This window comes from Astyanax mexicanus, chromosome 11 (genome assembly GCF_023375975.1).
Source record: "Astyanax mexicanus isolate ESR-SI-001 chromosome 11, AstMex3_surface, whole genome shotgun sequence".
Classification (NCBI taxonomy): Eukaryota; Metazoa; Chordata; class Actinopteri; order Characiformes; family Acestrorhamphidae; genus Astyanax; species Astyanax mexicanus.
In genome coordinates, this window is record NC_064418.1 from 43,979,569 (window position 1) to 43,996,825 (window position 17,257).

The 17,257-nt window shown below is 38.5% G+C and overlaps 1 protein-coding gene across 1 annotated transcript in view; it reads right to left on the minus strand.

Annotated features, from left to right (window-relative positions):
• The window catches only part of vwc2l (von Willebrand factor C domain containing 2 like), a 60,845-nt gene extending 58,541 nt beyond the window's left edge, over positions 1 to 2,304 (minus strand). Inside the window, exon 1 of the mRNA XM_007253249.4 lies at positions 1,242 to 2,304. The gene's annotated coding sequence lies outside the window, so the exon portion shown is untranslated. The remainder of the gene's footprint in view (positions 1 to 1,241) is intronic.
• Positions 2,305 to 17,257: the final 14,953 nt, after the last annotated feature.

Consider the following 17,257-nt stretch of genomic DNA (forward strand, 5'->3'; position numbering starts at 1 on the left):
AAATTTGGATTTTAAGCATTTATATAGATTATTAAGATTTTCACCAGGGTTGGTTTTGATAGCTTCTTTGTATCTTCAAACTAAAATCAAACCAAATCCGATCGTCTCCTTGATGTGGGGCTTTTGCTGGAGGAGGCTTTTTGACTCCTCTACCCACCTCTGATCAGAGTGATTGAGCTTGGTGTGGGTGCTGAGTGCAGAGGGTGGGCTGTCAGAGCCTCTGTTCTTTCTGAGAATGCTCTGAAAAACACACAGCAGCTCTCTGCTTTAGTTCGGGGTGTTCTAAATATGTGTTTTCCAGTGAAAAGACGAGATATTAGGCTAATAAAGTCGGTGTTAATCGTGATTGTGCTGCTGCAAGATGAGAAATGAGAAAGCTGTTGGTGTATGTTGTGGTATATATATATATATATATATATATATATATATATATATATATATATATATATATATATATATATATATATAATGAATCTGCATCTGCTTTTAGAGGAGGCAGTCTGGTGCTGATTTGAAGAGAAAGAGGTAGAGAAACGAGAGAATGTGTATGTGTGTGTGTATATGTGTTTGCATTATCCAGCCTGTATTTTTTTATTCTCCCTTTCACGGAGGGCGAGACCTTAAACAAACGCTGAGCCACAAACAAAAACCAAAAAAAAAACCAAAAGGAAAAACAGCTGCAACAGCTGGAACAGCTGGAAGAGCCCTGATAGCATGATATCACACTAAAGCAAGGCGCCTCACGCTCGAGGGCAATTGGACTCCAGTGCGCAACACGTCGCTCTGTGTAGTTCATCTCCAACACCAGAGAGCAGCGACAGCAGGTCTGTAATGGTCGAGCCGTGAACTCCAGCAAACTCCTGACAGCTTGGAGTAGAAAATGACATGTGGAAAAAAGAAAAAGAAAACGTGGAAAAAAAAAGACGTGGGAAGAAAAGGCCACGTCCACGTCTACGTTTATCTCTGAGTCATTGAGTGGAGTGCTGTGGGATCTGCTCCAAATGCTCCTTCACTCGTGAGGCTGCCAGGAATCAGGCACGAGATGGCCAAGCATCGTGAATTAAGGTGTATCAACTGAATATATAGGTGCTATATAGGTGCATTTTTGCTTTGCATGGGTTTTCAGACGTGACTAAACAGTTAAAAGCCAAAATGTGAGGTGGTAACTTCTCTTAAATATTTCGTTTTTCATTATAAAACAACAAAAACATCACAGAATACAGAAAGGCAATACAACTCACCGTGATGAAACGTCTGCTTCCACTTTTTTTGCAAATGAGAGGTAGAAAAAAAAAGATAACGAGCTCCTAAACGAGCACCTCGTTGACGATGAACGAAGGAAGGAAGAAAAATACAACGAAAGGAAAAACAATCCCAACTCCGATTCTCAACAGCAGGTGACAAAAGGCGAAAAGGGAAAAGAACAGCTTACTCCAGTCGAACAGAACAGAGAACCAATACATCCCAATACATCTTCAATAATTTTTTTCTTTTCTTTTTAGATGTTTACAAAGGATCTCTCATCATCATGCCCCTCGATGCCTCTCGATGTTCTGAAGCCGACTTGAAGGCGACGAAATATCCAGAAATGTCAGAGATGAGCAGAAATGTGTCGAACGCCAACATGTTTATCCTTTCCCGGTCATCTGAGTTAAGTGACCGCTCATCCGCTCGTGCAGCTGTGCAACAACAACAACAAAAAAAAGGCACGAAAGAGGAAAGAGACAAAGAATAAAAAGGACCACCCCCCCAAAAAAAAAAGAAAAAAAAAAGAAAAAGAAAACCCACAGAAATGATTATACTTCCCCCTCTGGTGCCGGCTGATTACCTAGTCATCTGCGGCGATGAGTGGAATTTCAATCAACTTCCAAATGCTGCAAGGTGCGCGAGGAAACGCCATTAGGTCTTATATCCAACCATCTGAGAAGCCAGATTAAAGATCCCCGACGCACCGGCCGCGAAAGCACGCGACGCTCGAGCCAAAGTCATTACGTTTTCCACCTTGTAACGTGAGGAGAAGTTGAGCTACGGCGGAGACGCGGCTGCTGCTGCTGCTGCTGCTGCTGCTGCTGCTCGGTTCCCCACACAACACACGCGTGCATGCAGACGCACACACACACACACTCACACTCGCGCAGACTCTCTCTCTTTCTCTCTCTTTCTATCTCTCTTTCTCTTGCTCTCTCTCTCTCTCTCAAACTCACACATACATGCACTCACATACACTCGGTGGAGAAGAAAAGAGCAGCGTCAGAGACGGAGCTGATAAGTAGAGAGAAGGGTGAGGGGGGAAAGCAGCAGGGCGTGAATTCAGCACCGCGGACAGCAGCGAGTTTCAGCACTGGCGCTGTCCACCAGTATACAGCAATATGAATGGAGAGCTCCGGTTCAGCACCACGGACAGCGGCTAATTCAGCGCTATGGACAGCGGTCAGTTCAGCACCGCGGACAGCAGCGGGTTCAGAACCGGCGCTGTCCACCAGTCAAGCTCCTGCACGCCGCTGCGATTCAGTTCAGCACCGCGGACAGCGGCAGCTGCAGCAGCTGTGATGGAAAGTAAGGGACTGCTCCAGCTCCAGCCCTTTATAACGTTTAACGTTTAATGTTTCCAGTTCAGAAACCCTAAGCATGCACAGCTGGATCTATCTGATGACTTCACATGTTTCACATGTATGTGTGTGTGTGTTTGTGTGTGTGTGTGTGTTGTGTGTGTTTGAAAACATTTAGCACCATGAAGCACAGAAAAAAAAAAAACACTTTCATTCAGTACAGTTCATACATTAGCTCTACCACAGACAGAGTCATATTTATAATCAATTAATTATTTACTTAATTAATTAATTCTGTATCACCAGCATATATGATTTCATAAATTCCCATCAAAACATCATGTCTAGCTACAGAAAGTCTAAACACAACATTTTAGAATTTCACAATGAAATTCACATTGAAATGTCTGGCTGTCGAGGTAGATGTGTGCCTTATCATATCATATGCAATATTATGGCCATTTTTTTTTATAATGTATTCTTGCAAAAATACCCTGAAATATTTCTATTATAGTACACTATTATATTATTTTAGGGCCATATCAGCAAGCAGAAAACAACTTTTTTGACATTTTGCTTGAATTCTTCTTTGTCTGAATAAAAAAAAATAGACAGATAATATCTGATTATACCTGTTCATAGTAATTTAGTTTACTTCAATCATAGATATATGGAGTGCATTATTAGTATCATGACTTCTTGCAACATTGACTTCTGTTACAATCTGGTGAAAAACTTAAAAAGAGCTGCGCCAAAATCATATCATACGCAATAATACTTTTTTTTTTTTTTTTTTGTAAATTCAATGTTTTGTCATATAACCAAGAATATTGTTATCACAAAAAATACCCTGAAATATTGTAATATTATTTTAGGGCCACCCCCATTATTTTTATCGCCCACCCCTGCTGGCTAGCATCTGAAAATGCAACTAAATGTTTTTATGCTTGTAAATGTAGCACCCTAGACTTCATAGCTGTCTGAGGATTGGTCTGATACTGTCTTGGAAAGTATCTTGTGTGAAAAGTGTTGTGTAGAAATCCAGCAGCATGTAGCACATGAATTATTTTAGCATTGCCCATAAGTATATGAGATCCATTGATACAAATAAATAAATAGATCAGACATGGATGGTTACAGCTGTCTGATGATTGGTCTGATTATGAATGTAGCACAGGTCCACTTTCAGAATCGTCCATAGACTGGCTTCACCATAGACATATGTTATATATTTCGATGTCATATATTATTCTCTTAGACCTTGTACATAATGCAACCACTTAGTCACTCTTCAGAACATACAGAACATAATTAACATCAGTTTCTTTGGCCATAAAATAAGGCCTTGTGGGACTATACAGAATATTTGCAATGCAGATTCATTTATTCAGCATCATAAACAGGGATAGTTGCATTATAATCTTCTAGCTACAGGCAAGAGCATTGAACTCTACAGTTGTCAGTCTAAACACAACAACATAGAAAACAATATTTTAAGTGTATATTCTGCCCCTGTTTTTCTGTTAGTGTCTGATAACCTCATTAAATGTTTTGTATTTGTAAATATATCTTGCTAATGCAGTCACTTTTGCCTATATATGTGAGAATACTCTATATGCTATATACTATTACATGTTTGTCAATGGAAAATCATCATTCAAAATGCTGTATAGTCCAAGACTAGGCCTAGTCCCTGTCTGGGAATCTGATCCTGAATCAAACACTGACCCTGAAGCAGAATCGATGCTTTGTTTAGAAATTCAGCATTATAGACAGAGATGGTTGCAAAAATATAGCAGGAGCAGCGAGAGCACTCTGTCTGGCCAGTTGTCAGTCAAACACTTCAACAATAATATATTTCTATTTAGGGCTTCATAGATATGTAGTGATTGGTCTGATAAAGTGGTAATATTTTCTGTATTAAATGTTATTATTAATATATGAAATATAACATTTTTTATGTATAGTACAGACAATAAAAATGTACTGTATAATATTAGCATCTCCATTTCCTACATTTCTTTTGGAATAAATAAAGTATCTATCTATTACCTTAGGTCTGCATGTTACCATGTTACCATAGTACCATTGACAAGGATATTGTGAATAACTCATCTGCCCATTTCCCAGCCTAAACTGTATGTATTTATAATGTGTTTTTTTTTTTGTACACATTTATCATATCATATCAACAAGAGCAGCTTAAATGCTCTGTCTTCCCATTTGCTCATCCAAACACAATGTATGTTAAATATTCTTTTTATAAATTCAGCACCAATGACAGTGCAGGTCTGATAATGAATTTATTATTTATCTGGTAAGCGTTCAACACTTCAACTGCCTGGTTTTAGATGTTATAATACTGCAATGTTGTATAGAAACATGTCCTGTAATTATCTGCCTGTCCATTTGACAGTCTACATGCAAAAATATAATATAAATATTTTATAAAATATATAAAATACTTAGAATAATATAAGTATTTTATCTGACAATGCAGTCCTTTGTGCCTGTTGATTCAGTTTCAAAAACAAGAGCACCTTGAATACTATGGCTGTCCAGTTGGTCATCTAAATATGTGCAATATATGCTAAATATTTTGTTGATAAATTCAGAACCACTGACGTCATAGGTCTAATTAATGCTTGTATTTCTCTCTAAGTTCAGTCCCATGGACAGGGGGACATTGTGAATATTCCAGCTGTCTAGCTGTCAGTTGAAACACAACGTATACCACATATTTTGTGTATATATTCAGCTCCACATGTACAAAAACCTTCAACACTGCAGCTGTCTGGTTAGAGTCTGATAATGCAACTAAATGTTCTGTGTCTATAAATTCAGCTCCACACACAGGCAAGCTTGTCCAACTGGCAGTTTCACAACACTGCCTATAAAAGAAGCAGAGTCTTAAAGGCAGTCTTAATATCTCTCCTCTCATCATATAACACTTTTCCCAGACCATGCCAGCAGGGCTCTGTGATATATGTGGGTGCTTTACTCGTGCTCTATTGAAGTGGAGTGAATTGGAGTTTTTCTTCCATTAAAATAAACTCATCCACCTCTAATAACAGCCATATATTTGCAAGAGGCTTAACGATAATATGAAAACAAAACAATATGGAAATAAAATGCATTTAATTTAATCCTAACGTGACTAAAATCAGAGAAATTGTGTGGAATTGATTTACAGAGGATAGCCCATAGGGGCCACTGCATTACTGCATTTGGAGCTGGCAGAGCGAGAACACCTTTTGTAGAGCAGGGGGATCATAAGGGATACTTTAAGTGAGATTAGACTTGAAAAGGGTGAACAATGGGCTTTAAAAGCCACATAAAGCACACGTATAAAAGGGAGGATGATCCCTCAGTGATCACGTGTGCTGGAAATCACGATATACACATTGAAACAAAAAGAAAAAAAGAGAAAAAAGTAAATAATGCTCTAAGAAGGAGTTGCTGGAATGGAATAAAATTGTATGTGTGTGAATATAACGATAACATTGTAAGCACTTAAGTGATTACAATGTTAGAGGAAAATTATGATAATGATGAAGTTTAAAGGGGAAACCTGTATAATTGAAAGGAGTCTCTAGTACCCTATTGGGCACCTTATGTGCACTTTATGCACATTAACTCTCTACCTCCCTCATTACTTCCCTACCTCCATTCCTACATACCACCCTTCCTACATACCTACCTCCCAACCTACCTACTTCCCTACCTCCCTCCCTACCACCGTTCCTCCCTACCTCCCTCCCTCCCTACCTACCTTCCTACTTCCCTACCTCCCTACCTACCTACTTCCCTACCTACCTACCTACCTACCTACCTCCCTACCTACTTCCCTACCTCCCTACTTCCCTACCTACCTACCTCCCTACCTCCCTCCCTCCCTACCTACCTACCTACCCACCTCCTGACTTCACTACCTACCTCCCTCCCTACCTACCTACCTACCTACCTACCTACCTACCTACCTACCTACCTCACTCCCTACTCACCTACCTCCCTACCTACCTCCCTACCTCCTTCCCTACCTACCTACCTTCCTTTATTAATATATGTAATATGCTTACGTTACCTCCCAGCTGCTGTGCTCCTCCAGTGAACATCGCCTTGCTTTACCAAATATTTACCACACAAAGCAAGTACTTATACAGAGTTCCACAATGGTGGAACAAACTACCTTCTACTACCAGATCAGGAGCGTCTCTCACTATCTTTAATAAACTCCTGAAGACTGAACTCTTCAAAGAGCACCTACTCTCCTAACACCTCTAACTAACTACCTTCTACTACCAGATCAGGAGAATCTCTCACTATCTTTAATAAACTCCTGAAGACTGAACTCTTCAAAGAGCACTTACTCTCCTAACACCTCTAACTAACTACCTTCTACTACCAGATCAGGAGCGTCCCTCACTATCTTTAATAAACTCCTGAAGACAGAGCTCTTCAAAGAGCACTTACTCTCCTAACCCCTCTAACTAACTACCTTCTACTACCAGATCAGGAGAATCTCTCACTATCTTTAATAAACTCCTGAAGACAGAGCTCTTCAAAGAGCACCTACTCTCCTAACACCTCTAACTAACTACCTTCTACTACCAGATCAGGAGCGTCTCTCACTATCTTTAATAAACTCCTGAAGACAGAGCTCTTCAAAGAGCACCTACTCTCCTAACACCTCTAACTAACTACCTTCTACTACCAGATCAGGAGAATCTCTCACTATCTTTAATAAACTCCTGAAGACAGAGCTCTTCAAAGAGCACCTACTCTCCTAACACCTCTAACTAACTACCTTCTACTACCAGATCAGGAGCGTCTCTCACTATCTTTAATAAACTCCTGAAGACAGAGCTCTTCAAAGAGCACCTACTCTCCTAACACCTCTAACTAACTACCTTCTACTACCAGATCAGGAGCGTCTCTCACTATCTTTAATAAACTCCTGAAGACAGAGCTCTTCAAAGAGCACCTACTCTCCTAACACCTCTAACTAACTACCTTCTACTACCAGATCAGGAGAATCTCTCACTATCTTTAATAAACTCCTGAAGACAGAGCTCTTCAAAGAGCACCTACTCTCCTAACACCTCTAACTAACTACCTTCTACTACCAGATCAGGAGCGTCTCTCGCTATCTTTAATAAACTCCTGAAGACAGAGCTCTTCAAAGAGCTCCTACTCTCCTAACACCTCTAACTAACTAATTACTTCTAACCTCATTTCCTTCTTTTCCACCTTTCCTCCTTTATCCCATTACTTCCCTTTGACCTCCTTTAGGCCCTGTCTACAGAAGATTTTTTTTAAACTAAAACTTATATTACTGTATGTACATGTAATGTAATATGTATTTAGAGTTAGATTTCAGACCATGCCATTTATGTGTTTTTTTTTTCTTTCTTTTTTTTTCTTTAGCTACTCTGCTATTCAAATATTTGCGGTTAAATGAGGTCAGATGGAAGGTGCTGCTTTAGATCGGTTTAATTACCCAATTTTCTGCCTGGGAAGAACACCATAGGTTTTCAAAAATCTATGAAGCAGGACCAATCCAAACTAACATTGACATGGCCCAAACTGATATTGACGAAGCAATAGAAGCCAGTTATGGGGCATCTTAGATGGCTTCTGAAGCACGGGGAGGATATGAATCAGCAGGTGGGTGTGGGTGTGGGTGTGTTCTGTGTGTGTGTGTAGTTGCTTTCACTCTCCGCTGCACTGAATGTATGGTGAAAATCTCTCAAAATGATAATGACAGCCCAGCTGAAGCTCATGCTGCTCACGCAGAGAGGGGCAATCGATAAAAGGCATCTGCAAGGTGAAGAGACAAGCTTCACTCTCTAATGTGAAACCTCAGCTTTGGGCTATCTGCCCCTAAAGACACATTAGACCTGTTTCAGGAGAGCAGATACATGCAAAATTAACGATGAGCCCCCAACTCCCAAGGCCTTTGTCCCTCTGTGTTTTTAAATTGAATAAGCGTGGTGCAGGGATGGGGGTGGGGGTGTGGTGTTTTGAGGATGTTCTGTATGCATTAGGTGGAGTGATGAGTCTCTGGTTAACCTTTATTTTTGACTCTTTCTTTATAGATACGAACAATTTAAAACTTTATTCTTCTGTTTAGACAATTTACTGTGTTTGGAAAGTAGAGGTGACCTTCATTTTAGGATATAAGGCACTTTATTTGCTTATTTTCATCCAATTTACTCCCCAATTTGTGAGGAGCATCTGACTCACAGCTGTACTGTTATAGTAACACAGATACTAATTTTGTTTTTATTGTTGTTATTGTTGATGCTGTTGTTGTTTTATCAGTTAAATCTGGTTCAGTAAATGTAAAGCAGTTGGGAAAATGCTATTTTTTTTATCTAACTGATTTTGTTAGCAGTGACCTGTAGCATCTTCCAGAAGGCATGAGTGTAAACAGATGATATGCAGGATGAGAGGGGTCTGAAGTATTTTTTTTTTGTGTGTCATATGTCTATAATACAAGGTTTTATTGTTGTAGCTGCTTCCATTGCTGCTGTTGTTGTTATTGTTTTGTAGCTATTTATTCTGTTTTTTGCTGGTTCCACAGCCATCAGGAAGATGGATGATCACAAGCCATCAAACAAGCTGAACTTCTTGAATTTTTGCACCAGGTGTATAAGGCATAAAGTTATCCAAAATCAGTGTGTAAGACTGGTGGAGGAGAACATGCCAAGATGCATGACAGCTGTGATTAAAAAAACTGTGGTTTATTCCACCAAATATGATTGATTTCTGAACTCTTAAAACTGTATAATTGTGAACTTGTTTCTTGCTTTGCACTATTTAAGATCTGAAAGCTCTGCATCTGAATCAGAGAAACTGGTCTCAATGTTTTCAAAGCTGTATTTTTAAAGCTTTGTGAATGAGTGCTCAAAGTCCACCTATTGTACATATAGTGCATTTCTGTGCAGATTCTGTGCATTTAATATATAACCACCTTCAGACAGCCTGTACCTGTTTTACTTAATCTTATTTATTCTTAACTTTTATTTTTTATTTTAACTCTTTATTTCCTTTTTATTTCTTCTTCTTCTTCTTCTTCTTCTTCTTCTTCTTCTTCTTCTTCTTCTTCTTCTTCTTCTTCTTATTATTATTATTATTATTATTATTATTAATGATTTATTAATAGTTTTGTATTATTGCTTTTTAACTTATTTTAATTTTCTTTTATCATTACTATAATTTTTTTTTATTTAATTAAATTTTAATTTATTTATTTGTTTTTTTATTGTATTATGTAAAAGTTAGTTTTAGCTTAATTTGAACTATTTTTTGTTGTATTACTCTTATCTTCTTTTGATCTTCTTGATTTTTTATCAGTTAAATCAACTTTTATTATTATTTTTTACTTTATATTTATATATTTTTTTATTTTATTTACCGTTATTTTAAAATTAAATGTAGTTATTATTTTCTTTGCCATGTCAATCTCTGTTTTTGTAAATGCTCGACTACATTGAAAATGAGGGTTGCCTTCAATGTATTCTGAGTCAAAATAAAGGTTGAATGATTGATTGATTGATTGATTGATTGATTGATTGATTGATTGATTGATTGAATGATTGAGATTATTTAACCGTGTTGTAACACTACAGTGGGCCTAAACATAGTGGGCCTCACTCCACTAATTAGAGAGATTGTCTGGATGCTTGTGGACTTGTGGACAGTGTTCTCTCATTATTGAGTTCCTACGTTTGTCGAGTCATGATCTGGCTGGCTGTTGTGATCTCACGCTCTGCGTGTGGACGAGGCTCTTGTCGCGTCAGTCACATCATTTCAGCATCACCCGCTTCAGGCCTGGGGTTGACGACACGGGCGGCGTGTAATTGGGGCGTGTTTTCTCGCGCCCTCATTCGGAGGGTGTCAGGCGGCAGGCATGATGCAGCTCTAATTGGCCTCGACCCCCCTCACTCTCGGTGACGGGTTCACCAGCAGGGTCGGGTCTCGGCCGCATGCAGGTCACACTCCTCATTATAAGAACTTAGCTTCCCCCGCAGTGACAGACCACTAAGATGCTGGCGATCACAAGCGCAGCAGCCGTGACGGGCAAGCAGATGCTTGATCATGCATATATTTTTAATCCCCACTTTTAACACATAAGAGAAACGAAGTAAGCAAGCAGGAGGAAGCAGATTTGGTGACTTCAGGTTAAGATGAGAATCAGCTTGTATTACTGTATCTGTAGGATTACAGCGCTGATGTTGAGCTGATTTGAGAGCATCTTTACACACAGAATTGGTGTCATTTGAACTCAAATGATTTAAGTCTGTTTTACATACAATTGGATATTTCTAAACACAACTCAACTACAGGGGTCGTACAATGAAACTGAAACACCTGTCTCATTTTAGTGTGGGAGGCTAAATTGGAGCAGCCTGGTGGCCAATCTTCATTAATTGCACATTGCACCAGTAAGAGCAGAGTGTGAAGGTTCAATTAGCAGGGTAAGAGCACAGTTTTGCTCTAAATATTGCAATGCACACAACATTATGTGTGACATACCAGAGTTCAAAAGAGGACAAATTGTTGGTGCACGTCTTGCTGGCACATCTGTGACCAAGACAGCAAGTCTTTGTGATGTATCAAGAGCCACGGTATCCAGGGTAATGTCAGCATATCAACAAGAAGGACCAACCACATCCAACAGGATTAACTGTGGACGTAGTAAGAGGAAGCTGTCTGAAAGGGATGTTCGGGTGCTAACCCGGATTGTATCCAAAAAACATAAAACCACGGCTGATCAAATCACGTCAGAATTCAATGTGCACCTCGACTCTCCTGTTTCCACCAGAACTGTCCGTCACCACAATAAATTATTGTGGTCTAAAACCAGGTGATTCAGTTTCATTGTCCAACCCCTGTATTTTGAGTTAGTTGAACATTTGTGAGCACATTCAATACATTCAAACTGAGATCTTTGAGGTAAACCAACTTATAATAGCTAAGTTTAGTCTGTTGCCATTGGCATCTTCTTTGTGTGTAGTGATTCCCCCTGGGCAACCTTAGAAATAAATCAACTTCCCTTTTAGTTGTAAAAACTTGTTGTTTTACTTTTTTACACATTACTTGGAGCAAAATGGAGCAAACCAGCTGCCTTTAGTAAACTTAACTTACAGTATAACAAAAGTAAAAAAGTTAAATCAGCTTCCCTTAACTTTACTTAAATTATTTAAGGCAACCGGTCTCCTCAATTTGTTTAAGTAAATGTAGCTTATCCTGGGTTTACAGTGTAGCGCTTATTTATTTTATTGTTAATGATTGTGGCTTACAGCCAATGCAAACCCAACATTTTCTGTAGTGTGGGCACTGTGCCAAGTCCTGCTGGAAAATGAAACCTGCATAATCTGTATAAAAAGAAAAAATGTCAGCAGAGGGAAGCATGAAGTGCTGTACAATCTACTAATAGCCACTGCACTGTTGATCAGGTATGACATATTACATATATGCTCCAGGTAACCCTGTCCATCTGTGCTCTGACCCCTTCTCTGGATCAATAACTATAATAAGAGTATTGGTTGGTGAATCATGCTGCTAGCCCATATGTGACATTGAAGTATCTATATACAGTCACTCTATGACTTCATCCTACCACCTTGGAGTGTGTCTGTGTTGATGAGGTATGATTGTGTGTATTCTTCATTTAACCAAATCAAATCAAGTCAAATTTATTTATATAGAGCTTTAAATAGAATGTCGCGAAGAAGCTTTATGGATAGTGATAGCTAATGTGGTAGGCTCCAGTGAGCAACAGAGGCAAGGAAACTCTCCCTCAGAACTGGAGGAGGAAGAAACCTTGGGAGGAATCATTGCTCACATATACTATCAAAGCTAATATATAAAGGGGGCCCATCTTCCTCTGCTCAGACAACTTATATATACATGTTAAAAAAGTCATTATACATCTACATAGCTCTGGAAAAAAACAAAAAAACAATAGACCACTTAAAAATGATTAGTTTCTTCTCTGATTTTACCAAATTGAAAACCTCTGCAATATAATCAAGAGGAAGATGGATGATCACAAGCCATCAAACCAAGCTGAACTGCTTGAATTTTTGCACCAGGAGTAAAGGCATAAATTTGTCCAAAAGCAGTGTGTAAGACTGGTGGAGGAGAACATTCCAAGATGCATGAAAACTGTAATTAAAAACCAGGGTTATTCCACCAAATATTGATTTCTGAATTCTTAAAACTTTATGAATATGAACTTGTTTTCTTTGCATTATTTGAGGTCTGAAAGCTCTGCACCTTTTTTATTACTTCAGCCATTTCTCATTTTCTGCAAAACAATTCTCTAAATGACAATATTTTTATTTGGAATTTGGGAGAAATGTTGTGCATAGTTAATAGAATAAAACAGCAAGGTTCATTTTACTTAAACATATAGCTATAAATAGCAAAATCAGAGAAACTGATTCAGAAACTGAAGTGCTCTCTTAATTTTTTTTTTTCCAGAGCTGTATCCAGTTAAATCTAGGTAAATAGCCACACCAACAGTGGAAGCCGTTAGAATATTCCTATTTCATAAGTTCATAAGCGTGACTTCCAGAGACTTCCATCAGTCTAGCCGGGCAGGTGACCAGAGAACCTGAGGGTCGAACAGGGTTACGAACATCAGTCATCCTATGCATGTATGCTCTGACTCCTGCTCTGGATCAATAACTGTATTTAAGAGTATTGCTCAGTGACCCACACTGCTGACCTGTACATATGTGGCATTAAAATATACATACAAATTGACCCAGAGGTCAACACTGTTAACATTGTTGGCCAAACACTATTGGTCAGTTTCCCAGATTGAGCCTTTTAGTCTTAGAATATGCAGCATTTTGAATGTAGATTTTTTATTGAAAGGAAAATATAGTCTATAACTGGTCTTAATCTTTAGTGTTCAGTTTCCCAGACAGAGATTAAACATAGTTTTGGATTGCACAGCATTTTGAATTGAGATTCTCCAAATGGTTAGCACCAGTCCTGACAGTATGTTTCACATAACAATAGTGTTGTAGTACATAAACAAGTGGTCTTGGTCTCCTCTCGGATTTAGCCTTGTTTGTAGTTGGTCTTGTCTCGGGGTGAGGTGGACTCGGAGACCATGGTCAAGACCAGCAAAGTCCGAGTCCTCTGTTTGAGGTGAAGTTTATTTGCAATGAGCTAACTAACACACTAATAGTACCATGGAGAGAACTAAAGCTAGCAACGGGATAGCTAACCTAAGCGATGAGCTAGTTAAAATACTAATGTAACCAGGCAGATAACTACCATTAGCAATGAGCTTGTTAACCTTAGTAATGAACTTTCTAGCCTTAGTGATGAGCTAGCCATCATTTTTAATGTAGCCGAGCTTCCATAAAGTAAAAGGGATTGAAACTTAAGTTTAAATGATAAAAACAAGCAAAAAATGAAAGCTTTAATTAAGAAAAAATAATAATAATTAATAATAAAAGGATATTATGCAAACAGGCTAAAATGTAAAGCAATAAAACAAAGAGATAAATACGTAGAATAATAAAATATAAACACACTTAAGGACTAAAATAACCACAAATATAAAAATGTAAATGATGGAGTTAAAATAATAATAATAATAATAATAATAATAATAATAATAATAATAATAATAATAATAATAATAATAATAATAATAATAATAATAATAATATAAAAAATAAAAGGAAGAAAATGAATGCAATGAAAATGTAAAAGGCCAAAAATAAAGGCAGTAACAAAACAAATAAAAGGATGAAATGAATAAAATAAATAAAATAAAAGGGCTAAATGGTAAAACATAAAATTAGATAATAAAAAAAAAAGAAAATAATTAAATAAATAACAAGGTAGAAGAGAAACTCAACTAAAACAGTTACAGGCTGTCTGAAGGTGGTTAGATATTAAAAGTTTAAAATGATTTTGTGACTCCAGCGAGATGAGTTTTAGAGTGTCCTGTTGTGAATTCCAGCTCACTGGTGCACTGCAGCTAAAAGCAGATTTCCTCATAACAGTGATTATATAGGTTTGGTGTTGTATACTGCATCTTGTTTTTTTTTTTGACAGTAACTCAGTAAGAAGCCCGAGCTCAGAGCTGCCACTGCTGTTCTCATTTGTAACGACTGATTGAATCCAGTTTTTCCTAGAAATCGTTACGCCTTCTCTGAAGGTCTGGAAGACCCCCGAGGGTTCCTTGCTGACTTATAGGACGTGCCACAGTACGCTCTGTTCAACAATAGCTTATATAGCATATATTCTCCTCAGAGCTTCTGAAGATGGCATGAATTAAGAGCAGCTGGCCCACCAGCGCTTTTGAATACGCTACTATGGTAAATGACCATGAGGAAATGAATTGGCCAGCGACCCGTGGCGCTGTAGCATGTGTCACGCTATTCCCCTTTCTCCTTCGCTTTGCTTTTGACCTGATTCGGCATTAATGCCTTGTGAATGGCCCCACATCACTCGCTGTTCAGGAGAACCCACCGCAGGTGGAGGAGAGGGAGCTGGAACAAGAGGCCATTAATCATTTATCATGCTATTGCAGGCCAGTGTGTGGTTAATAATAACCTTAATAGAAGGAGTGAGGAGTGCAGAGGAAACATTGCAGACGTTTTGGGTGAGCGTTGTGCTCTGACCCAGTACCGAACCGTGAGCCCTTGGCACCGCACTGTGCCTGAGAAGCAAACAACATCTGTACACATGCCGCAACACTAAACACACACAGGGAAACACACAGTATCATTCAGAATATCATTCTGGCAGGTCGAGAACACTCTGCAGCTCTCTGAGCTCTCCAGGCTCTTCACAGCTCTAACCAGAGGCTTTTTTCGTCTGTTAGAAACGGCTGATCAAAGAAAAGTGAACAAAAACGGTGTGTGGAAGCCATAAAACCAACAAAACCAACAGACATCACCTGTGCACTGCATTATAAACACCTACTATAAAAAAACCGAGAGACATTGTTTGGAGAAGCCATTCTGCAGGCTGTCATCAAAGTGTTTGTGAACACAGAGCTGTTCTTGTCTGGATATTATAGGGTGGTGGACCCACTCTCTCAACCTAGAAGTGATATTGACATGCAAAAAAAAAAAAAAAAAAAAACACCTCCAACACTACTGAGGTACAGTACACTCTTCCAAGTGCCACATATGCACTAACATCTCAATTTCACTGCAATGCTAAGAACTACACACTACCCAAATATCATCTGCAGCTTTTAATCAAAATGTTGGGCAAATGCAAATAAAACAACCCACAGTATTTCTTTCATTTGCTTTGACTTTTATTTAATTGCAGACAATATGAACCCATATATTTCATTTCATTTCTGCATTTCAGGAACAGTAAAGCATTCACCACTTTGTATTGTTGCTTTAAAGACATTTTCTCATCAAGGATTCCAAGCGATTAAATGTTTTCTTGTCACAAGATGTACAGAGTAGGAAAAACTGTAGAAAAATGTAATATATTAATTACATTAATGCTGCATCACAGAAGTGTATTGACACAACCCAATATCATAACAAACACTCACATTTAAACCGGTTGCTGATAACAGTCTGGATGGTCTCTTTCTTCTTGGGTCCAGAGCACACCATTTTCAATACAATTCTTTCAAAATTTTCAAAGTCTGGAATACTGCTTTGTCTGGCCAAAATACACATTTCTATTGTTAATATTCCATCTCAGATGCCTTAAAGCCACTTCTGGCCATGGATGGTGCTTGATACAGTGCCATCTAAAAGATCACAGGCATTCAGATGAGGCGTCTGCCCTTTATACAACTAAATACCTCCTGATACCTCCAGGTTTAGTGATATTCTGTACTGTAGAAAGATAAAAAACTGTTAATTCCTTGCAGTCTTTCTTTAATTAATATTATTTTAAAAACATTTGAATCATTGCCACTGTCTCAATGTTGTTTGGAATAGTTTCAGACCTGAAATATGCAGGTCAAAGTGAATGAATGAAATTCTTGCATTTCTTATTTGTTGCATTTGCTACCTTTTTTTAAAAACCCTTTTTCTGTTTTGTTGTACTTAACAGCAGATATGGGGCCCTATTTTAGCAATTTAGAGCACACCAGTCAATTGTGCATCACACGGAGACTTGTGCTGCTCGAAATGTGCAAAAGGCATGTACTAATTCTCTTAATTAATCATGGATGTGTTTTGGGCATGACATGAAATAAGCAGTGTGCCAGTTGTCATTTCCTTTAAGAGGCTGACTTTGGCACGTTCATATCTTAACAGCGTGGCACTTTTGTGTGCATTGCTAAGACAGAATTGGGCGGCTGACTGTTTTCAGGGATTTAATCAGTCAGTGGAGCACCGCCAAGATAGAAACATGCCAGAAATTTACCTGACCTCACCTCACTTCCAGATCACCAAACTCTTCTCTGTAGATATTTTCCTAAACTCCAATGCTATTTTAACGACACGAGCGCAAGGTGTATCATCGCATCATGCCTTGTGCAGGGTGTACGATAGTGGCCATGTGGTCTGAAACTGACCAGTGCAACTGTAACTATACACTCAGTATATACAGGGGTTGGACAATGAAACTGAAACACCTGGTTTTAGAGCACAATAATTTATTGTGGTGAAGTACAGTTCTGGTGGAAACAGGAGAGTTGAGGTGCACATTGAGTTCTGCCGTGATTTGATCAGCCGTGGTTTTAT